This window comes from Narcine bancroftii, chromosome 4, assembly GCF_036971445.1.
Source record: "Narcine bancroftii isolate sNarBan1 chromosome 4, sNarBan1.hap1, whole genome shotgun sequence".
NCBI classification, from domain to species: Eukaryota; Metazoa; Chordata; class Chondrichthyes; order Torpediniformes; family Narcinidae; genus Narcine; species Narcine bancroftii.
In genome coordinates this window covers 84,004,853-84,026,838 of record NC_091472.1, presented here as the reverse complement: position 1 = coordinate 84,026,838, position 21,986 = coordinate 84,004,853, and the positions used below count along the sequence as shown (strand labels likewise).

Sequence of the window (21,986 nt, the reverse complement as noted above, 5' to 3'; positions counted from 1 at the left end):
TTTAGTTGATAACTGCCATCATGGATGAACTCATCCAGACTTTCAATGAATTTTTTGGCACCTCCTTCATTGACATTTGTTGCTTCATCCGAGACTTGTATGTTGTGCAAGCTGTACCTTCTTTTAAATCTACTAAACCAGCCATTGCAGTGAAGCTCCCAATGTAATCCTATCCCGCTTGCTCCTTCAATGCCTCAAAAAGACTTCTATCCTTAGTCTGAATCATTCTTAAATGGATACATTTCTGAATCAGGTCTTCCAACCACACAATTAATAACTTCTCAGTTTTTTGGAATGTGACAACTGTAGACTGCATGCAATATCATTGACCTTTTTAATCTTCCTTTTGGCTAATGACTTTCATTTTTACCTTTAATGTTATGGTTTTCTCTTAGCAGATCAATCTGCAATGGATATGTTTTTCCTCTTGCCATGTTTCCAGCAATGGTGACTGCGCACCTGGCCCTATATAGAACTATGTTGTGCATGTGCAGACATGTATTTTTTTTTTAATTTGGTCTTGTGTGTGGGTGAATGTAACTTGTGTAGGTTGAAAGTCAAGGACTACCTGCACAGAAGACCCTGTGGGAATGGGTGCTTATGATTACAGCAGTGAAATCAATGAAGTTGATGGCTTCCCTTGTGTCAAGGTCACTGATAGTTCTGTAACAGACTTCAGCAGGGATTTTATCTGAAGGATGCACCGGGCAATTGGAGTCAGATGACTCAGGCAATTGGATTTGGAAAGCTCAGATCAGCAGGAAGCTGATTGCACAATCAAGATCAAGACACCCTGCATCATCACGTTGGGGTCATTCGTGAATTTTTCTACCGGCTGCTGCATGTACAGTGTGGAGCTCCAGTCGATAGTTCTGTCTCCAGACTGCTGAGCTGAAGTGAATTAATACCATCCTGTGTCACAAGTTCATAAGAAAACAAGTAGCCTGGATCATTTAATCGCTATGCCCAGTCAGCTTGCTGTTGATTGGAGCTTTTCAAATCCAACTGCCTGAGTCACCTGACTCTAGTTGCCAGGTGCAGCCTTCAGATAAAATTTCTCCTGACGTCTGCTACAGTTCTGACAAGAAGAGATGTGAACCTACAGCCCCTTTTCCACTGGCACCCTGTCCCAGGAATTAACTGGGAATTTACTGCGACAGGGTCCAGCAGAAAAGGAACACTGTCCAAATGCCAGCGTCAAATGATGTAATTTCACACTGGGGATTAATCACTTCTACCCCCTACTCGTATTCCTGGTGTTTGCTGATGCCAGCATGCTGATAAAACCAGTGGAAAAGCAACTTCAGGAAGTCACTCATTTCTAGTTGAAGGTGGAACCCTTCGATCCCTGGGGATGGTTGTTCAGTGGAAAAGCAACTTCAGGAAGTCGCTCATTTCTAGTTGAAGGTGGAACCCTTCGATCCCTGGGGATGGTTGTTCAATGGAAAAGCAATTAGTGTCCCAGTTAAGGGTGGCCCAGTGGAAACAGCACAAAGGGCTTCCTATCCTGGGTGACTGCACAGCCAATTAACTGAGATGCTAGTGGAAAAGTGGCTTACACTTGCATCTTAGACAAACTTTGAAAGAGAACAGAATTGAATTTAACAATACACATTGCTATTTGTCAATACTTTTGACATTACCTTGACAGAGGTAAATGGTCCAACTTGCATACTGTTTTGGAGATTCAAGTGTGTACTTTTTTCTATCATGGTAACTTGCAGTATGATTTCAAACAAATGAGAAAAAAATTAAGAAATGATTGATTTTGTAGTCTTCTCTCATTAATCATGATTATTCTATTTGAAAACACTTCACTGATTTTCTTGTCAGTATGAATGTAAAAAATATTTATTGACTGTAGTTGCCTAGTTATCCATCATGACCCTAGGAACAGGAGTAGGCTATTTAACCATTCATTTTGTCTATAGTTTATCTGTACTTGAACTCATGTACCTGCCTTAGCCTCTCTTCCTTTATATCCCTGCCAAACATATCCTTATCAAATCTGAACTACAAAAATGGCAGTTGGTGGAATCCTGAGCAAACAAAGAATTGCTGGAGGTCACAATATCCCTGGATAGAAATGGTCAGTCAATGTTTTGGCTGTAGTCCCTTTATTCAGATGAAAGGGATTGGGGCAATATTGAATAGATAAAGGGGAACAAAAGCTGGGGAAGCTGCCCAGTGATGGGGCAGAAGGTGTGGGGGGTGGAGAGGCAGGTTGAATGGGCAGGGGGAGAGACAGTGCCACAAGAAAACAGCCTCTATCCTCAATGACCATCGGTACCAGGCCATGCCCTTTTCTCACTGCTTCCATCAGGAAAGAGGTACAGGAGCCTGAAGATGAAAACAGCTTCCATCAGATCTTTTGAATTATTTATTTATTTATGTTTCTTTTAAAATGTAATTTATAGCAATTTTACACCTGTAATACTGCTGCAAAACAATGAATTTTGTGACACATGTTCAAGTCAATAAATAAATTCTTAATTCTGAATAGTTTGAGAGGTGGAATAAGAACAGAAAAATTAGGAGATAGAGGTACTGGCCTTATAAATGACAGTTGGGGGAATTCATGTCTATTAAAGGTTCTCTTTCTTTACCCTATGCTCCCCAGGCAGAAAAAATGCAGAGTCTCTCTGGTCCTTGCTCTCCAGCCCACCCTCCTCAACTGACATCTTCCAGCACCTCTGCCAAATTCAGCACAATTTCACGACCAGCCACATCTTCCCCTTTCCACTCCTATCTTTTTTTTTGCATGGTTAAGTCTCTCCAAGACTCCTGTGACCATTCTTCCTGCCCCATCCCCCCCTTGTACCCACAGGCACTGCCTGCTGTAACCACAGAAGGTTCTAAACTTCTCCCTACACCTCCTCCCTCATCTCCATCTAGGGCCACAAACAGACCTTCCAGGTGAGGCAGAGTTTTACCTGCACATCATCCAACCAAATCTATTGCATTTCATGCCCTCGGTGTTGCCAAATGCAAAACATAGGACTGCTTTGCTGAACACCTGCACACTCTGGATTAAAACTGGACCTTCCTGTAGCTAACCACTTCATCAACCATTCCTGGAGTGATTTATCTATTCTTGGCTTCATCCATTGTCAGGGGGAGGCTAAATGTAAGCTTGAGGGAAAACACATTCTATTCCTCCTGGTCAGCCTTCAACCAAACAGCATGAACATAGGTTTTTTTTTTACATTTTACCCCCTTCTGATTCCACTATTTCAATCTCTTCTTTACTTATTCCTATACTTTTCTCTTCCCTCTAACATTTCTTTCTGGGCCTCTCCTCTCCCCCCCCCCCCCCCTTTATATATTAAATAATATCCCTTTTTCATCTTGATAGAGAGTCCAGACTTAAAATGTTGACTGACCATTTCTGTTGCTTGTATGTTGTCTTACTTTCTGAGATGTCATTTTTTACTTACTCACATACTTGATTTTGAAAGCTCTCAGAAACCACAACTTACTAGAGTGGAGAAGTCCAGGTTTTTCCTGTTCTTTATTCAGAAAAGATGTTGATGAATCGGTTTCCAAAGTGACTTGGATTTAATGTTAAAAGTCCACCCACCTTGCTTTTAATTCAATCAAAATCTTTTTTTTTAAATTGTTTCATAAGATCAAATCTCTATTGTCTATTTTTCATTTTAAAAGTGATAATTGAAAGTGCTCACATGGTGAGATTTGAATAACTACTTTCTGAATCATTATTTGAAGCCCTCATTGCAATGTCTGTTGGAATTAAAGTTTGAACATACTGTAGTTTTCTACTCATTAGAGATGTAATATCACAGTATAATTAGTTTTTAAACAAATGATACATGAGGAAGTATTATTTATGGCCTGCTCCCTGATCATAAATTTAACAAAATGGTAAACACTTTTCAGAATAAGGTTGCAGTCAAGTAACTCTCCCTAGTTTGATCATCCTTTCTCAAAAACTACGCCATCTCTTGGTATTTTCCCCTGCAACTACAGAAGGTGCAATACTTGTCCCAACACCTATTCCTTCACTACCATCCAGGGACCACAATGCTGTTCCTGGCCAGACAATGATTTGTATGCATCTCCTCCAACTTTGTCTCCTGCATTCAATGTGTCACTGTGGCTTTTTCTACATTGGCGAAACCAAGCATAGACTAGATCAGCCATTCTCGATGAGGGCCACAACACATTTATGTAAAAGCCTTATTTTCTTTTCCCCTCACATAACATAAATATTGTTTATGTCATCAGTTGGAGAGAAGACCAGAAGAAACCAAAACCTGACTGCTTTGGGGCCCATAAATTAAGGGGGCGATAGCCAAAAAAAGGTTGAGAATGACTTGGCTGTTTTGCAGAAACCATAGAACAATTGCAGCATAGAAACAGGCCACTTCAGCCCCTCTAGTCTGTGCTGAACCACTTTTTCTTATTCAGTCCCACTGACCTCCACTCGGTCTTAGCCCCACCACGCCTCTCCCATCCATATATCTCCCCAAATTTCCCTTAAACATTAAAATTGAGCCTGCATCTACCACTTTAGCTGGAAGCTTGTTCCACACTCTTACCACTCTGAGTGAAGAAGTTCCCCTTCATGTTTCCCCCTAAACTTTCCCTTTTCATCCTTAACCATGAAAAAAAAATCTTGTGAATGCAGTCCCCCACTACCACAAAGTTTGCTGTCGTATTTTGTCCAAAGTGCAATGGGATAGCTTCGTCCTGGGAGATTGGCCATCCTGATTCTCCTCTGTCAGCTAAATATAACCCCCATGCATGTTTGGTAAAAACAATTCTTACCTACTAGTTTAAATCCTGGCTCATTCTGAACCACCCAGGTTCTCTCTCATGCATCCATTTTCTAAAACCTTTGTAAATCAGCATTTCAATCCCTTCCTCCACTTGATTCCATCACTGCATTTGGTTTTCCTATATCCAGTCCCACCTGATTCCAACTTCCTATCGTACCTCCCTTTTCTAGTAATGCATCACTTTCCTGACTTATCAGAGTTCAGCATCTGAACAATTTTGTGTTTGCACTCATCACCTAACAACCTCTGTTTCTGCTATAATCCTCCTCTATCCCATCTGATTCCAGCTGCCCCCTTATCTGCCTCTATCTTTCACCTTTCAGCCACTGTCTCCCAAATCCACTCCTCATCCCCTCCCCTACCTGGCCTTCATGTCTCTCCATTCTCTCCTGGTTCTACTATTGACTGCCAGCCCCTGGCCCCTGCCTCACCCCTCTCCCTGTCCCTTTTATACTGGCTATCCCCTCTAGACACAGTGTGCCCGATTGCAGGGTCTCGACCAGAAACCCTCGTTATTCCTTGGCCTCCACAGATGCAGCTGAACTCACGGAGTTTATTTTTGCAATTGAGTTCCGGTAATCATCTGTGGCTTGAGTCAGATAATTGCTTTTGCAGAAATTGATTTCCAATGTATTTCAATAAATCACTTCTGGAGAGAATATTCATCTTGTCAGAACAAATTGTATTGAAATTTTCAATTAAAAGCTCAGTGGTTCTCCTGTATAACATTCACTCCCATTGCAAAAATTCCATGATTTCATTGCTGGGTAAATCTTGTGGTGGCAAAATCTTGATATATAATTTGGTTTTGTTCTTCTATTTCATTCACTTTTCCTCCTTCCTCTACTTAGTTACACAAAAATAAATGGAAAACTTGCATTTCCATTGCATCATTTGTGCATTTTGGATGTTCCCAACTGTTTCGCTGCCTATTAAGCAGTTCTGAAGAATGGCCATATTGTGATCTCACAAATGAAGTGTAAGGATGAAGAAGCTTCTGAAGGACTATGAGCATCTGGGATCCACATTGATGAGCAAACTACAACGGTGATCATTTCACAATGACTTCCTGAAGCACGTGCAATTGGTATAGAGTCAGGGAGGCCAGGGAATCAAATGGGCAGCTTGGTGTGAGTAAATGGCTTTCAATTCCTGGGGCACTGATAGGATTTCCGAGGAAAGAGGCAGCTTTCTTGCTTGCATGAGCAACGTTTTAAAAAAAAATGCTGGCTCTGCCAGAGCTGCTTTATCGACAGCGCTGCTAATGCAGCAGACCCGGCAGAGTAGAGAGACACTGCACTGCTCCAAACAGTCCAGCCCCTCACTTCTCATCCTGAAGGCTCTGTACAGGCTTTAAAGGGAGCTTATGGTGTTTTTAATTAATATCCTGCAACAGGAGAGATGGTGGCACTTGTGCTCAGCAGTGGCCACTGCAGTTTTCAGACTCCTGGGAGCAGCAGACCAGTGCAGGCCATCATAAATGGGATGAACACCCCTCCTTCAGAAGGAGAAGCAGAGGAAACAACCCTGCAGGGAAGGTGACCACAGCAGCAAACCAATGAGGGGCTCAGTGACAGAGGGACCCAAAGCCGGCTGCGGGCTGGTTGGGTCTGGCTCATTTGAATATGGATGGGCAGGTGATAGAGAAGGGAAATGCTCTGGAAGAAGATGAAGGGCAATTGGCAGGAAAAGTAAATAATGTTGTTCTTAAAGATGAGGGAAAACAGGGATTAAAAATTGGGAAATCCCTGAAATTCATATATTTTAATGCCAGGAGTATTGTAAAAAAGGTGGATGAGCTGAAGGTGTGGATTGATACTTGGAAGTATGATGTGGTAGCGATTAGTGAGACATGGTTGCAGGAGGGATGTGATTGGCAGCTGAATATCCCTGGGTTTCGTTGTTTTAGGTGTGATAGAGTCGGAGGGGCAAGAGGAGGTGGGGTTGCATTGCTTGTCAGGGAAAATATTACAGCGGTGCCTAGGAAGGATAGATTAGAGGGCAAATCCACGGAGGCTATTTGGGTGGAACTGAGGAGTAGGAAAGGAGAGGTTACACTTGTAGGGGTGTATTATAGACCACCCGGAGGGGACCGAGACCTAGAGGAGCAAATCTGTAGGGAGATAGTAGATATTTGTGATAAGCACAGGGTTGTAATTATGGGAGATTTTAATTTTCCACATATAGATTGGGAAACACATTCTGTGAAAGGACTGGATGGGTTAGAGTTTGTGAAATGTGTGCAAGATAGTTTTTTACAACAATATGTAGAGGTGCCGACCAGAGAAGGAGCAGTGTTAGATCTACTGTTGGCAAATGGGATGGGTCAAGTGACGGAGGTTAGTGTTGGCGAGCACTTCGGGTCCAGTGATTATAATGCCATCAGCTTCAATGTCATTATGGAAAGAGAGAAATCAGGGCCAAGGATTGAGGTTTTGGATTGGGGAAAAGCTAGATATGAGGAGATGCGAAAGGACTTGCAGGGTGTGCATTGGGACAATTTGTTTTATGGGCAGGATGTAGTAGAGAGATGGAAGTCTTTTAAAGATCAGCTTTTGAGAGTGCAAAAGCTTTATGTTCCTGTTAGGTTAAAAGGAGGGGCAAAAGGTTTGAGAGAGCCGTGGTTTTCAAGGAATATTGGAAACTTGGTTCGAAGAAAAAGGGAGGCGTACATTAGATATAAGAAGCATGGAGTTAAGGAGATGTTTGAAAGATACATTGAATGTAAGAGGAATCTTAAGAGAGGAATTAGGAAAGCTAAAAGAAGGTACGAGAAAACTATGGCAAGCAGGGTGAAAACTAATCCAAAAGAGTTCTACAAATATGTTAATGGTAAGAGGAAAGCTAGAGACAAAATTGGTCCCTTAGAAAATCAGAGTGGAAAACTGTGTGTGGAGCCTAGAGAAATGGGGGAGATATTGAACAGTTTCTTTTCTTCGGTATTCACTAAGGAGAAGGATATTGGGAGATGTGAGATAAAAAAAGCAAATTGGGTAAATGTGGGGAATATAGAGATTACAAAAGGTGTAGTTTTAAGGCTTTTGAAGAATATAAAGGTGGATAAGTCTCCGGGACCAGACGGGATCTTCCCCAGGACATTGAGAGAAGTGAGGGAGGAAATAGCAGAGGCTCTGGCAGTAATTTTCCAAATGTCATTAGATATGGGGATAGTGCCGGAGGATTGGCGCATTGCGCATGTGGTTCCGCTATTTAAAAAGTGTTCAAGGAGGAAGCCTGGCAACTATTGGCCTGTAAGTTTGACATCTGTGGTAAGTAAATTAATGGAGAAAATTCTTAGAGATAGTACTTATAAACATCTGGATAGACAGGGTCTGATCAGGAGCACTCAACATGGATTTGTGGGAAGAAGGTCATGTTTGACCAATCTGATTGAATTTTTTGAAGAGGTGACTAGGAATGTGGATGAGGGTAGCGCAGTGGATGTTGTCTATATGGACCAGTAAGGCCTTCGATAAGGTACCACATGGAAGGTTAGTTAGGAAGGTGCAGTCTTTAGGTATAAATTTTAAGATAGTCAAATGGATTGAACATTGGCTGAAAGGGAGAGGCCAAAGGGTGGTAGTGGATAATTGTCTGTCAGGTTGGAGGCCGGTGACCAGTGGTGTGCCTCAAGGATCTGTATTGGGCCCATTGTTGTTCGTTATATACATTAATGATGTAGATGATGGGGTGGTGAATTGGATTAGTAAATATGCAGACGATACTAAGATAGGTGGAATAGTGGATAATGAAGAAGGTTTTCAAGGATTGCAGAGGGATTTGGGCTGCTTAGAAAAGTGGGCTGAAAAATGGCAGATGGAATTTAATGCTGATAAGTGTGAGGTGCTTCAATTTGGTAAGAAGAATCAGAATACGATATACGTGGTAAATGGGAGAGCATTGTGGAATACAGAAGAGCAGAAAGATTTAGGAGTAACGGTACATCGTTCCCTGAAGGTAGAAACTCACGTGAATAGGGTGGTGAAGAAGGCTTTTAGTATACTGGCCTTTATCAATCATTGCATGGAATATAGGAGTTGGGAGGTAATGTTGAGATTGTATAAGACGTTGGTGCGGCCTAATTTGGAGTTCTGTGTGCAGTTCTGGTCGCCTAATTATAGGAAGGATATAAACAGAGTGGAGAGAGTGCAGAGAAGGTTTACCAGAATGTTGCCTGGGTTTAAGCATCTGGAGTATGGGGAGAGATTGGACAGATTGGGTCTTTATTCTTTGGAGCGTAGAAGGTTGAGAGGGGATTTGATAGAAGTATTTAAGATTATGAAAGGGATAGACAGAATGGATGTGGATAGACTATTTCCGTTAAGAGGAGGAAAGATTAAAACAAGAGGACATGAGTTAAGAATTAAGGGGCAGAGGTTTAGAGGTAACATGAGGGGGAACTTCTTTACTCAGAGAGTGGTAGCCGTGTGGAATGATCTTCCGGGAGAAATAGTGGCGGCGGAGTCAATTGTATTATTTAAGAAAAGGTTGGACAGGTATATGGATGAGAAGAAGATGGAGGGTTATGGGCATTGTGCAGGGAGGTGGGACTAGAAAGGGGTGTTTGGTTCGGTGCGGACTAGAAGGGCCTAATGGCCTGTTTCCGTGCTGTAATTGTTATATATGTTATTATATTATTATTGGAAATCTGTATTGGAGCTGGAATTTGAGAGGGTGCTGAGGGCAAGAAGGGCCTTGGGCACGTAAGGTTAATGATCATATTGGAGGATTGGATCTGGAGCTCAGGCTGACCATGCATCGAACAGGGGTCTGTGTGGTTGCAGGAGCACTGGAAATTGATTCCACGGACATTTCGTGACTCTGAAGGGATGCTCTTTTGATTTCTTTCTTTCTTACTATAAGGGGTGCTGAGCAACACAAATGGTGACTCTTTGTCTTACAGAGGCAATTTTGTGTTATTATTACATGTTCTGTGCTATTACATGGCTTCTGGATGGAGGAGTGTGGGTGAGGGCTGAGTTGATGGTGGTGAAGGGGAGGCTATGTTTGTGAAAGAAGGCAGACATTTTGGAAGATCAGGACTGGAAGACCTCATTTTGGGAACAGATGCAGTGGAGATGGAGAAATTGAGATAAGGGGATAGAATCCTTGCAGGGGAGAGAGTTTGAGGAAGTGTAGTCAAGGCAGTGGTGGGAGTTGTTGATATAGAGGAGGAAGGGTTGAGGGGTATTGACTCTGTAGGCTTGTAGCATGGTTTGCTCCACAAACAGGCAGGTGTAGATGGGACCCACATGGGTACCCATGGTTACTCCTTTGATTTGGAGGAAGTGAGAAGAGTTAAAGGAGAAGTTGTTTAAAGTGAGGACCAGTTCTGCCAGGCATAGGAGGATGGTGGTAGAGGGTGACTGGTCTGGTCTTTGGTCCAGAAAGAAGTGAAGTGCTTTCAGACCTTCTGTATGGGGGATGAAGGTATAAAGAGTTGGGGAGGGATTTGACCAGGGGAGAAAACATAGTCAAGGTAACGTGAAACTAATTTCGTGGGTCAAGAGCAGATAGAAACAATGGGTCCACCCAGATGGTTAGGTTTGTGTATCTTGGGTAGAGGGTAGAAACAACCAGTATGGGGATAGGTAAGAATAAGGTTGGCAGATGTGGGAGGGAGGAGACCAGAAGTGATAAGGTTTGAGATGGTGATGGAGATGGTGACTTGATGAGCTCTGGTGGGGTCCTGTGGAAGGGATAGATAGGAGGAGTCCTGTGGAAGGGATAGATAGGAGGAGGTGTCTGAGAACTGTCACCTGGCCTCAGTAAAGTAAAGATCAGTGCACCAGAACACAACAGCACCATTCTTGTCTGAGGGTTTGATGGTGAGGTTGGGATTAATGCGGAGAGATTAGAGGGAATAGCGTTCGGAGGAGGTTTGATTAGAATACGAGAGGGAGGTGCTAAAATTGAGACTGTTGATGTTTTGGCAGCAGTTAGAAATAAAAAGATCCAGAGCAGACAGCTGGCCAGGATGAAGAGTCCAGGAGTTGGAAGAAGGTTTGAAGTGGGAGAAGGGGTCTTGGGTTGGGGGGTGGAGAATAACGGTCATGGAAGTAAGCCCAGAGGCAGAGGCGATGGCATCGAGGGGTGTGTGGAACTCATTAAGGTGTGGGTGGAGGTTCAAAGGTTTTAGAGGGGATAGTAAAAACCAAGCAGGGGTCAGACTGGGAATTGGTGTTTTGGGGGGAGATGGAGGAATGGGAAGGTCTGAGGGTGAGGGTGGATGTGGAATGTGGGGAAGGTTGGAGGGAGGAGTAGGGTTGTGGGAGGAGGTTGGGACGGGAGGGTAGGAGGGGTAGGGGAGGTCACAAAGGGCTGAGAGGTCAGAAGGCAGGAGGAGGAGGGTAGGGGGGTAACCAGAGAGAGGGTAGGGGGGTAACCAGAGAGAGGAGGGTAGGGGGTAACCAGAGAGAGGAGGGTAGGGGGTAACCAGAGAGAGGAGGGTAACCAGAGAGAGGAGGGTAACCAGAGAGGAGGGTAGGGGGGTAACCAGAGAGAGGAGGGTAAGGGGGTAACCAGAGAGAGGAGGGTAAGGGGGTAACCAGAGAGAGGAGGGTAGGGGGGTAACCAGAGAGAGGAGGGTAGGGGGGTAACCAGAGAGAGGAGGGTAGGGGGGTAACCAGAGAGAGGAGGGTAGGGGGGTAACCAGAGAGTGGAGGGTAGGGGGGTAACCAGAGAGAGGAGGGTAGGGGGGTAACCAGAGAGAGGAGGGTAGGGGGGTAACCAGAGAGAGGGGGGTAACCAGAGAGAGGAGGGTAACCAGAGAGAGGGGGGGGTAACCAGAGAGAGGGGGGGTAACCAGAGAGAGGGGGGGGTAACCAGAGAGAGGGGGGTAACCAGAGAGAGGGGGGGTAACCAGAGAGAGAGGGTAACCAGAGAGAGGGGGTAACCAGAGAGAGGGGGGTAACCAGAGGGTGGGGGGGGTAACCAGAGGGTGGGGGTGTAACCAGAGAGAGGAGGGTTGGGGGGGAGATGAAGTCTGAGGGTTAGGGAGAAGAGGGGAGGGTGGGGGGGGTGGTTAGGGAGAAGTGGAGGATTATAGGGAAGGAGATTAATGGCAATAAGGAATGGGATCCAGCAGTGAGATCAGGACATGGAATAACAACATGGAATATGATGTCTGTCAGGAAGAGGTAATGTGCGTAAGCACAGGGAAAATGCCAAAGACACAAAATTGAAGGCTTGTTATCTGAATGTGCACAGCATTCATAATAAGGTGGGTGAATTAATGGCACAAATATAAATGAATAAGTACAATCTAACAGTCGTGGTTGCAAGGCGACCAAGGTTGGGAACTAAATGTTCCAGATTGCATAGGTTTTACAAGAGATGGACAAAATTGAAAATAAAGTGGACTGGCCTAGTTTTAAAGAATTGCATTCTTCAAGGCAGTAGAGAGGAAGAGCTAAGTGGTGTGCTAATAAAAAAATAGCAACATTAGTTGCCTTAATTATTTCCAAGCTCTTAAAAATTCTTCAAAATATATTAACACATCTTAAATTGTTTTAATTTATTTTCCTTGGGATTTGAGTGTTTCTGAATATTGCAAAAGGACCAGTAAGTATTAATATTCTTGGACAAGATTAAAAACTAGCTTTATTAGCTGTCTTAAGCTTTTTAGTAAATAATTTGTTGGTGCATCTTATTTTGGTCCCCCACAAATTGCTTTGCTGATTGCCCTGCATGTGCCCGGAACATTTAAGATTAGAACAGCATTTACCAGCAAGTGAATATCTGGGTATGGCCAAAATGTAAATGTCAGTAGTAGTGTGGAGAACTCAACCATGGAGACAAGTTTTGGTTCTTATTTCAAAAGATCATTTAATTCACAATTCAGCACTATTCTGACATGTCAGTTAAAAGATGTGTTCAAGTAGACTGAGAGAGACTTAAATCCATGGTCTGGGCTCAGGGATGAGAGTGGTAATGCTTAGTCAAATCTGACACTTCAGCAATTTTAATTTACTCGGTAATAATAATTTAGTGCCATTTGATATTACTCAATCAAATGCCTTTCTTGATGTAATTGATCATTTCAGTTGATATGATACTCAACACAAGTCACCAAAGGGGGAACTTTTATTCATTCATATAATTTAAGTGTCACTAATAAAACAACATTTATGCCCACTCCCAAACTCACCTTGAGTTTTGGCTCTCCAATCGGCTCTGGTCCACCTCAAAAGCAGTAACTCATATATAGTAGCTCTTCATAGACTACAGTTCAGCCTTCAACATCATTATTCCCTCACTGCTGGACAAGAAGCTCCAAACCCTGGGCCTCTGAACCCTCTCTGCAACTGGATCTTTGATTTTTCTCATTGGAAGATCATAGCCAGTACACATTGGAAACAATGTCTCCTCCTCACTGACTATCAATGCAGTGCACCTCAAGGATGCATACTTAGCCCATAGCTCCACTGATTATACACCCAATCCTGTGTGGCCAGGCACAATTCCAATGCTATCAACAAATTTGCCGATGATGCTACAGTTGTCTTCAGAATTACAAATGGCAATGAGGAAGTGTACAGGAGGGAGATAGATTAGCTTAGTGAGTGGTATCACATCTACAACTTTGGACTCAACATTAGCAAAACCAAGAAGATGATTGTGGACTTCAGGAGAACACGAACCAGTCCTTATCGAGTGCTCAGTAGTGGAGAGCGTCAAGAACTTCAAATTCCTGAGTGTTAACATCTCTGAGGATCTGTAATCAGGTTCCTGAATGATCAATGAACCAAAGGCACTGCCTTTGACTTTTTTTGTGCATTATTTAAATTTTTTTAATGAATATTTGCACTGCAAAACAATCAATTTCATGACTTGTTTATGACAAAAATTATGATTCTGAGAAGATAGTGGCAGGATACCTTCTTCACCACATGGCAATAAATTGAAGTTACTTCCACAATGCTGAAAAATCAGGGAATTGCAAGATTTTGGCCCAGTGAGAATGGAAAAATGGCAATATATTTTCTGGTTTGAGTATTCCTGGAATATGGAGAAGGTGTGCCTTTTGCTGCGGGGAAGACTGGGCTTACTTTTGCTACTGTATCTTGCAAATGGCTCACACTGTGACATTGGTGGAGGGAGTGATGTTGAAGCAGCAATTCTTTGACGCATCAACTCTTTCTGTGAAATGAAATGAGAACCGAATTAAAAGAACAGTATGAAAATATCAGAAACTAAGTTCAAATGTACAAAGGTGACATTGTTCAAATAGGCCTGCAGCTGACGTGGACATTTACCCCTCCATAAGTCTTCGTCCGCGAAGCCAAGCCAAAGAGAAGAAGATGTTTGAGACGAACCTTAAATATATTTGCCAATGAGTAAACAACATTGGAAATAGAACTCTGAAAAGCCATGCTTAAGTCTCGGGAAGTAAGCAAGAAATGGTTGGCATTTGGAAATTAGATTGTTGAGCTAGGACTGGACGGTGAGAGTTTTCTTCATTCACTTCATGCCAACTTATTCATCACTTTTTAAAAGCTGTATTATTACACATTATCAAATTAACTTTTAAAAAATGCTTGTAGTTCTGCTTTGATACCTGACCAAAAAAATACTGTGATTTAGATATAGCTGTCTCTATATTTTCAGTTTGTAACTTTAAATAATGCAGATGTTGTTTGGAACATTTGAGAAGAAGCCTTGTACAACTATGTGCTTCTCTCCCAGGCTGGGGGTGTGGAAATGAATGTAACATGCAAAGTGAACACACTTTAAAAAAGACTGCACCTCCCTTCATTATTAAATCAGTAGGCTCACTTTCTTTGTATTTTGCTGGTAGGCTTTTGAAGAATAATTTAAGTAATTTAATAATATTCCCATCCTGCTGTGAATTCTGAATCCTCTCACAAATACCAGGGCTATTCTTTTCATTGTAAGAGCTATGGACTTGCTGCAATTTTAGTCTAAGTATTTTGGTGGCATTAATCATTATCAAAATAAATGAGGAAAATCTATTCATCCTCTCTCTACATCAGCATCGTACATAACAAAGGCGTGGAAATAACTTTTTAAAAAAAATCAATGTTTAAAAAAATTCAATGTTCACTGTTTCCACTATCTTTAAAGATTTATTTTTAAAAGAAAGATGCTGGAAATTACAATCTGGCTACTACCATCATTTTCCTACAGAGATAATATAACACTGTGGAATAGTTCAAAACCTGACCCATCATGCCTTTTGTCATCATTTTGATGGAACTGCTCTCATGATGATGGAGGAACACAGGGAGACCACCGACCCATTTGAGAAGAAGTAGGGGAGATGACCCATGGGACAGTGACCATTGTGACAGATCAGTGAGGGGTACTGTGATTAAACAAACACACAGGCAGCAGGCTGTTGGAGCCTTGAGGCGAGAAACCCATTTGACTGCAGCCAGGTGGACTGCTGGAGACTGGCTCAAGACTGCCTGAAGGGACACGAGGTATCAACTGGGTGCTGAGGGCACTGAAGGATTCCTGATCGTGTCGGAGGTTTGGATCTGGTGCTTGGGCTACTGATGATGTGGACTGATCTCTGTGTGGCTGCGGAAGTGCTGGAGGTGAATCCACAGACACTTGGTGACTCCGAGGGGACATTTTGTTGCTTCTCTTTCTCTGACTAAGAAGTGCTTCAGGCAATTTCTGCCAATGGCAAATCTGTCTGCCTTTTATCAGACTGAAGCAAATTTAGTTTAATGTTGCACTATTTATTACATGACAATAAATTGAACCTTGAATTTTTTAGTTGGACTCCCTTGCCTTTTCTCTTAAAACCTTACCTGACAAGTTTAATAAAGCTTTGAGAAAACAAAATTCAGATCCAGATTACATTTTATAACATCTACTGAATTGTTGGTCACTTATTCTTGAATTCGTTCAAATAAATCAAAATAATATGGTGACTTTTTGTGCATACCAAGCCAGCTGACACTACGGAATTCAGACCAGAGAGTTTTTGTCACATCTGTGATCTTGAAAAATCTCAAGCAAAACCGTATAAATCCCGTAAAGCTATAACACTGACAGCTGCAAAAGAAAATGAGGGCTCTCAGTGGGATATCAGCATGGAAGTGGTAGGATTTGATAAAACTTCATTTATAGTTTTTAACAACCACCCTTTCTATGTATATCTCAGCCATATTATCTGATTCAACACCTGGCTAGAGTTTATAAGCTAAATTCAGAGTATTATATCACCTGTGTAGCTTTATATTAGCAGTGAGTGATATTTTTTACATCGCTGTAACCAGACACCATAACTAGCATCTGGTGTTAAGCCATTTTAAAACAGAGTTGCTGTAGTTTATGTAGCTCTATATTCACTTGTGAACTAAACATTCAACTGTTCCACGAGCAAAACTTTAATGTAATTTTTCATAGTACTGAGAGCATCACCTCAGAAAATTCTGTCCAATATGTTGATGCATCTCAAAATTTCTCCCATTCATCTGATCCCGTCAACATAATCTTTCTTTTACATTTTCACCAATGTTAATCCAACTATCCCTGAATAAATTAATCCTAGTTACATCAGTTGTTACATTCAGTGAATTAAATATTTATCCTGAATTCACTCTTTGAATTATTTATTTCTGCATCCTCTCCATAATGTAGATACATTATCTTTATCTCCTGTCTTGAGGCTAAGACCCCCAGTTTTGGTCTCACCTTCCAGAGGAAATAATATTCCTGCCTCTATTTTATCATTCCCTTTCATAATTTTATGTTGCAGTGAGATGCCCTCTCATTCTTCTGAATTCCAGTGAGCACAGACCTTGTAACTCGACTCTCCTCATAGGCTAACCCTCTCATCTCTGAAGTCAACCTGGTGAATCTCCAAAGCCAGTATATCTCTTCTTAAGTCAGGAGACCAGAAATGCATCCAGAAATCTAGGTGCAACCTCACCAGTACAGTTGCAGCTGAACCTCCCTATTCAAATTCACATTCACTCACGATCAAGACTAACTTTCCATTTGTCGCCTTGATGATCTTTTATACCTGCAATCCAATCTTTGATGATTCATGCACAAGCACTCCAAGACTCTCTGCACAACAGCATACTGTTGAAACAATAACTTGATCATCTATTTTTCCTTCCTAAAAGGACAACTTTGCATTTACCAACAATGTATTCCATCTGTTAGGCTCTTACCCACTCAATTAACCTCCCTGATCCTCTCTGTCGATGTTCTGCACAGTTTGCTTTTGCAATTATTTTGGGATCATCAGAAAACCTGGATACGCTACACTGGGTCCCATCTTCCAAATTGTTAATGTATAACGTGAACAGTGTGGCACAGCACCAACCCCACGGACTTCATTCACTGCTGAATGCCAACCAGAAAAACGCTCATATATCCCAGCGGTCTTCATTCATTTGGTTAACCAGTCCCCTATCCATGCTGAAACATTACTCCAAACTTCATGCATCCTTATCTTTATAGATGTTTTTATGCAGCATCTTATTGATGTCTTCTGGAAGTCTAAGTATATAAGCAGCAGTTCCCCTCTATCTACTGTGCTCACTATATTCTCATAGAATTCCAATGGATTTGTCAGGCTTACTTGGGAATCCCTTCCATTAAATGATGGATTGAATTGCATTTATATGTATGGGATCATGCAAGATTTGTTTGCACCCAGGCTGCATTCATGTTAATTGGTAATGTGCTGTGCTGTGAAAAGTGTCCCAGTAGACACTAAAACAATCACATTCAATCAAAATTCTGTCTAAGTTGCTTTTTAATTAAAAGCAATCACAAATAAGCATGCATGAAAGTCACAAAAGCATTGAGATTGAGAACTCCATGTCATTGCACAATACCAATCATTTGGGGATCCAAAAGATTTGGTGAAGTTGCACATGCAATAGTGATTATTGATCATTTTGTCCAATGCTTTTATTTAGTACTACTGAGTTTAATGTTGAACTGAATCCCTTACATGACGACGTAACTACAAAGGTGCACAGAAAAGCAATTTCTTTAATACTTTGTCTGAACCAAATAGCAGAGAATTTTGAATTACAAACTTGTTTTAAAAATCAAACATGCCCTGAGAAAGCATCATGGAAGAAGGCTAAAAGAATAAGTTGTATTCATCGCAATTTGCAATAATCATGAAAGTTATGAAAAATGGAGGGAAAATATAAAAGGAGTTTCAGGACATTTCTTTGCAGCATTTGTCATATTAATTGTCAAGTATACAAAATACAATAAAAACTCTGTGTTCTCTGTAAAGGCATGCAAAGGGACAATTCTAGTCTAGTGACATTATCAAGACAAGAAAGAGAAGCAGAAGACAGAAAAATATGCTTGGAAAAGAACATAGATCATAGAAATTGACAGCCTACAGTGTTGTGCCAACTTAATAACATAGTGTAACCATTGCCTGGAATTCTCACCACTGCATTACCCTCCAAAAGGCAGGATTGCTAACTTGTTTCTGCATTAAGGCTACTGATCTCATGGATGCCGTTGAACTTAAGTTCTGAACCCACTGGTTGAGCTTTTTCTGCCATTCATTCTTTATTGTTGAACTTCTTGTTGTCCCCTGGAATGCAAACTTATTCGATCTGGCATTGGAAACACGAGGCCATTTAATTCAATGGAACTGGAGAATCACAAGTTAATTTAAATGTTTTCTTTAATTACTTTAAGTTTATCTTAATATTTTGAATTACTTCACTGCTCAACAGATCCAAGTTCAATCCAAGTTCTCTCTATGATCACATGGTATTTTTCCCAAAGCTCCAGTTTTCTCCTATAATCCAAGGATTCGCAAGTTGTTAGGTTAATTAGTCATTATAAATTGTCTCCAGTGCATAGGTAAATGCTAGAACCTGTGCGAGTTGATGAGGATATGGGGTTAATGGAGGATAAATGTAAATCACTGTTTGAATGTCAGCATAAACTCAGTGGGCTGAAGGGTCTGTTTCCTTACTCCTCTCCGTGGCTCTGACTTTTAAGAGACCTATATTTTTATTTTCTTTATTCAGTAACTTTTTGAAACATTTTTGAGTCATTGGGGCAGACTTCAACTATCAGATTTGGATGGGATTTGACAATCCGGTGTGGTGCACAGCATAGCTAAGAGTCAGAATTTTCAGGCATTTCATGACCCAAACTCCATGCGATGGCTCTATAGGGGTTCTCTACTTCAGATCAGAACTGCATGGCAAAATCAATGTGAAAAAATGTTAGCAGTTTGTATTTGAGAGACTGGGAAATGTGGACAATTCAGCAACGACACAAGATCTTGCCCTATGACATGAAATGTACATTTAAAATTAAAAAAAAACATTTTGCTGCGAGCACTGGTGCAACCACAAAAAAAAAGTGTTGCTCTGCTGTTTTTCAGTTTCTTGGTCATTTCTATTATATTGTATTGAAGAATCTGGTCCTGCGGCAGTAATGGCAGCTTTGGCACTGGTGCAGTCCCGGGAGGAGCAGAGATGTGTCTTCTAGCACTCTTCCATAGGGTTCTATTACCTGGTTGTCACACCCAACAAGCAGTTCTAAACCGCCAGTAGAAAGGGACCAGTGGTGTTTTTCCTTACACTGGAGAACTCATGGAGGTCCATGCCCAAGATGGAGGCACTCAATCTAGACCATGAGGATTACAGAGTCTGGAGGAGCAGAAGATTGGTGCAAGGCACCAGAGCGGGAGGATAACTCCTTGCTCACAAGGAGAAGCCTGACAGAAGACCCGACCGGGTAGGAGACTAAAGCAGTGAACTAGCACATTTGTGGACTTGTGGCTCGTGGAAACTAGATATCAGGACTCTTGAAGGTGCCAATAATGAGCAAGGCTCCCAAAGGACCTTGGGCATTGATAGTTTCCTTTTCGTGACAACTCCCAAAGGACCTTGGGCATTGGTAGTTTCCTTTTCCTTTCGGGTTCGCAGCTGGACAGGACAGAGCCATGCAGCTGCAGAGGTTTCTGGACCAATGGACAGAGGTATCGGAGGAGGTGGCAGGATCCATGGCTACTTAATGTCCCTGAAGGAACTCTCTTATGCTTCTCTTTCTCTTCTTGATAGGGTCTCTGGACTAGTGCCACCTCTTTGTGTGCCTTTACTAACAAACAAACAAAAAACTATTTTGTGTGTTCATGAACATAACCATGAAGGAACCTTGTAACTTGAGTACTGAAGTGGAAATTACCAGGTTTCAGTAACATTTTTTTTTGCCGTGATCCACTGATGTTTACAGAACTTCCATAATGAAAGGTGCCATTGCCCATGATAAAGATTAAAAACTGCCTTCCAATGGTTTCCACACCATCAATTTGGCATCCCACGATATACTTTCAGGTGGCTTTGTTGATTTTAATTATTCTGCTATCTTTGACTATCTTGTACCATGTTAGCTTGGCATCATACTTGTACATTGTGAATAAACATTCCTTCAACACCACAGTTACTTGAATTATGTTTAACATGATTCATTGTGATAACTCAGATTTTATCTATCTGAAGATTGCCTTTTCCCTGGTTTTCTCTACTTTGTCTTTTTTTTCCGGTGGTCTTTTGTTTTCTCAGGTTTTTTTATTTTATTTTTTTTCTCTTCTTCTTGCTGCTCCTCTTCAATAAAGAGTAAAACTAGGCTGGATGTAAAACCAGCTCTGGTCCATTCAGCCTATTTGCTCAAATGAAGCCATCATGGAAATCCCATGCCTCCTTTCTAATTCCTCATTCTCAGTAGTGATTGATTTACTTTAATGTCAGTCTTTTGAAGTATGGATCATTTAGGAAACATGGGTTATTGGAAGATGATCGATAGAAAGGCGTGAATATATGATTGAATTTGGTTAAAATTTCTACTTAAGAAATCTGGCCATGCATTTGAGAAGTTTGCAGACAGCATATTCAATGAGCAGTCAGATTGCAACCCAATTCTTTCCTTTCTCTATGTTCGAATGATTTTTTTAAAATTACAGTTTCCAGAGTATAGGTCCTTGATAGCTGAAGACATTGCTACCAAAAAGGGAGCAATTAAAATCTGCTTTGGATTAAGATATTAGTTCAAACATTTCACGTGCATTTAATGTATAAGTGCCCAGATCTAAGCTTTAACCAGGAGGAATACAATTGAATCATATCCCTGAGCATCCTTTCTAAGTAATAAAGTTCAGTTTTTCAAATTTCTTGTGATGTAACTTGTAGCTATTCCACCACTGTAGCTGTTTAAATTTCATCCAAATGCTTTTCTAATTCATAAAGTGGACTTTCAATTTCTGAATGTTTTATGCAGCATTTTGAACTGATTTTAAAATAGGTGGCACGGTTTGTGTAGCAGTTAGTATAATGGTATTACAGCACCAGCGACCCAGGTATGAATCCGGTGCTGTCTATAAGGAGTTTGTACATTTTCTCTCTGTCTGCGTGGGATTCCTCCAGCTGCTCTGGTTTCCTCCCTCCCTTCAAAAATAAACCAGGGGTTGTAAGTTAATTGGGGTATTTGGGCGGAAAGGGCTCAGAGGCCGGAAGGGCCTGTTATCGTATTATATGTGTAATTTTAAAAAAAAATGAAAATGGCCTTCATTATCATCAGTTTTTTTAAACTTTTTAATGCAAGAAAATATATTATTAACAATAATCCTGTGATGTGTATGTTTGGAAATATCTGTAGATTGAATGTTCAAAGATCAAAGTTCAGATTTATTGTCAGAGAACATACATGACATCACATACGACCCTGAAATTCTTTTTCCTGTGGGCCAGGCAGAATTTCTACTTATCAGTGGTGCTAATTTTAAAAAAAGCTATGGATACAAAAGAGAAAAATTTAAACAAAAAGGCAATGCAAACAAACAGTGCAAGGCAGAAAATAAATATTCAGTAACTGTTTTGGATACGGTTGGGGGGGGAACGATCTACCAGGGACAATTTGTGGTCGTCTCTAACACAGAGGCTGGCCCCTTGGCTCAGAAGGGAAGGGGGAGAAGAGGAGATCTATGATGATTGGTTAGACAAGTGGATAAGAGTTTCTACGAACGAGATCAAAGCTCCCGGATGGTATGTTGCCTCCCAGGTGCCAGGGTCAGGGATGTCTCTGATCGAGTTCACAGCATTCTGGAGGGGGAGGCTGAGCAGCCAGATGTCATTGAAATTCTGAAGAGGGAATATAGGGAGTTAGGTAAGAAGTTAAAAAGCAGGATGTCAAGGATGATAACCTTGAGAT

The 21,986-nt window shown here is 41.5% G+C and overlaps 1 protein-coding gene and 1 long non-coding RNA gene across 5 annotated transcripts in view; one reads left to right on the top strand and one right to left on the bottom strand.

Annotated features, from left to right (window-relative positions):
* macrod2 (mono-ADP ribosylhydrolase 2) overlaps positions 1-21,986 on the top strand; it is a 1,543,249-nt gene that overhangs the window by 788,284 nt on the left and 732,979 nt on the right. The window lies entirely within an intron of this gene.
* Positions 13,619-15,083, bottom strand: LOC138759885 (uncharacterized). Its single transcript, XR_011355196.1, has 2 exons — positions 14,986-15,083; positions 13,619-13,940 (listed from the first exon to the last, which is right to left on the bottom strand). It is a non-coding gene; the product is annotated as an uncharacterized lncRNA (long non-coding RNA).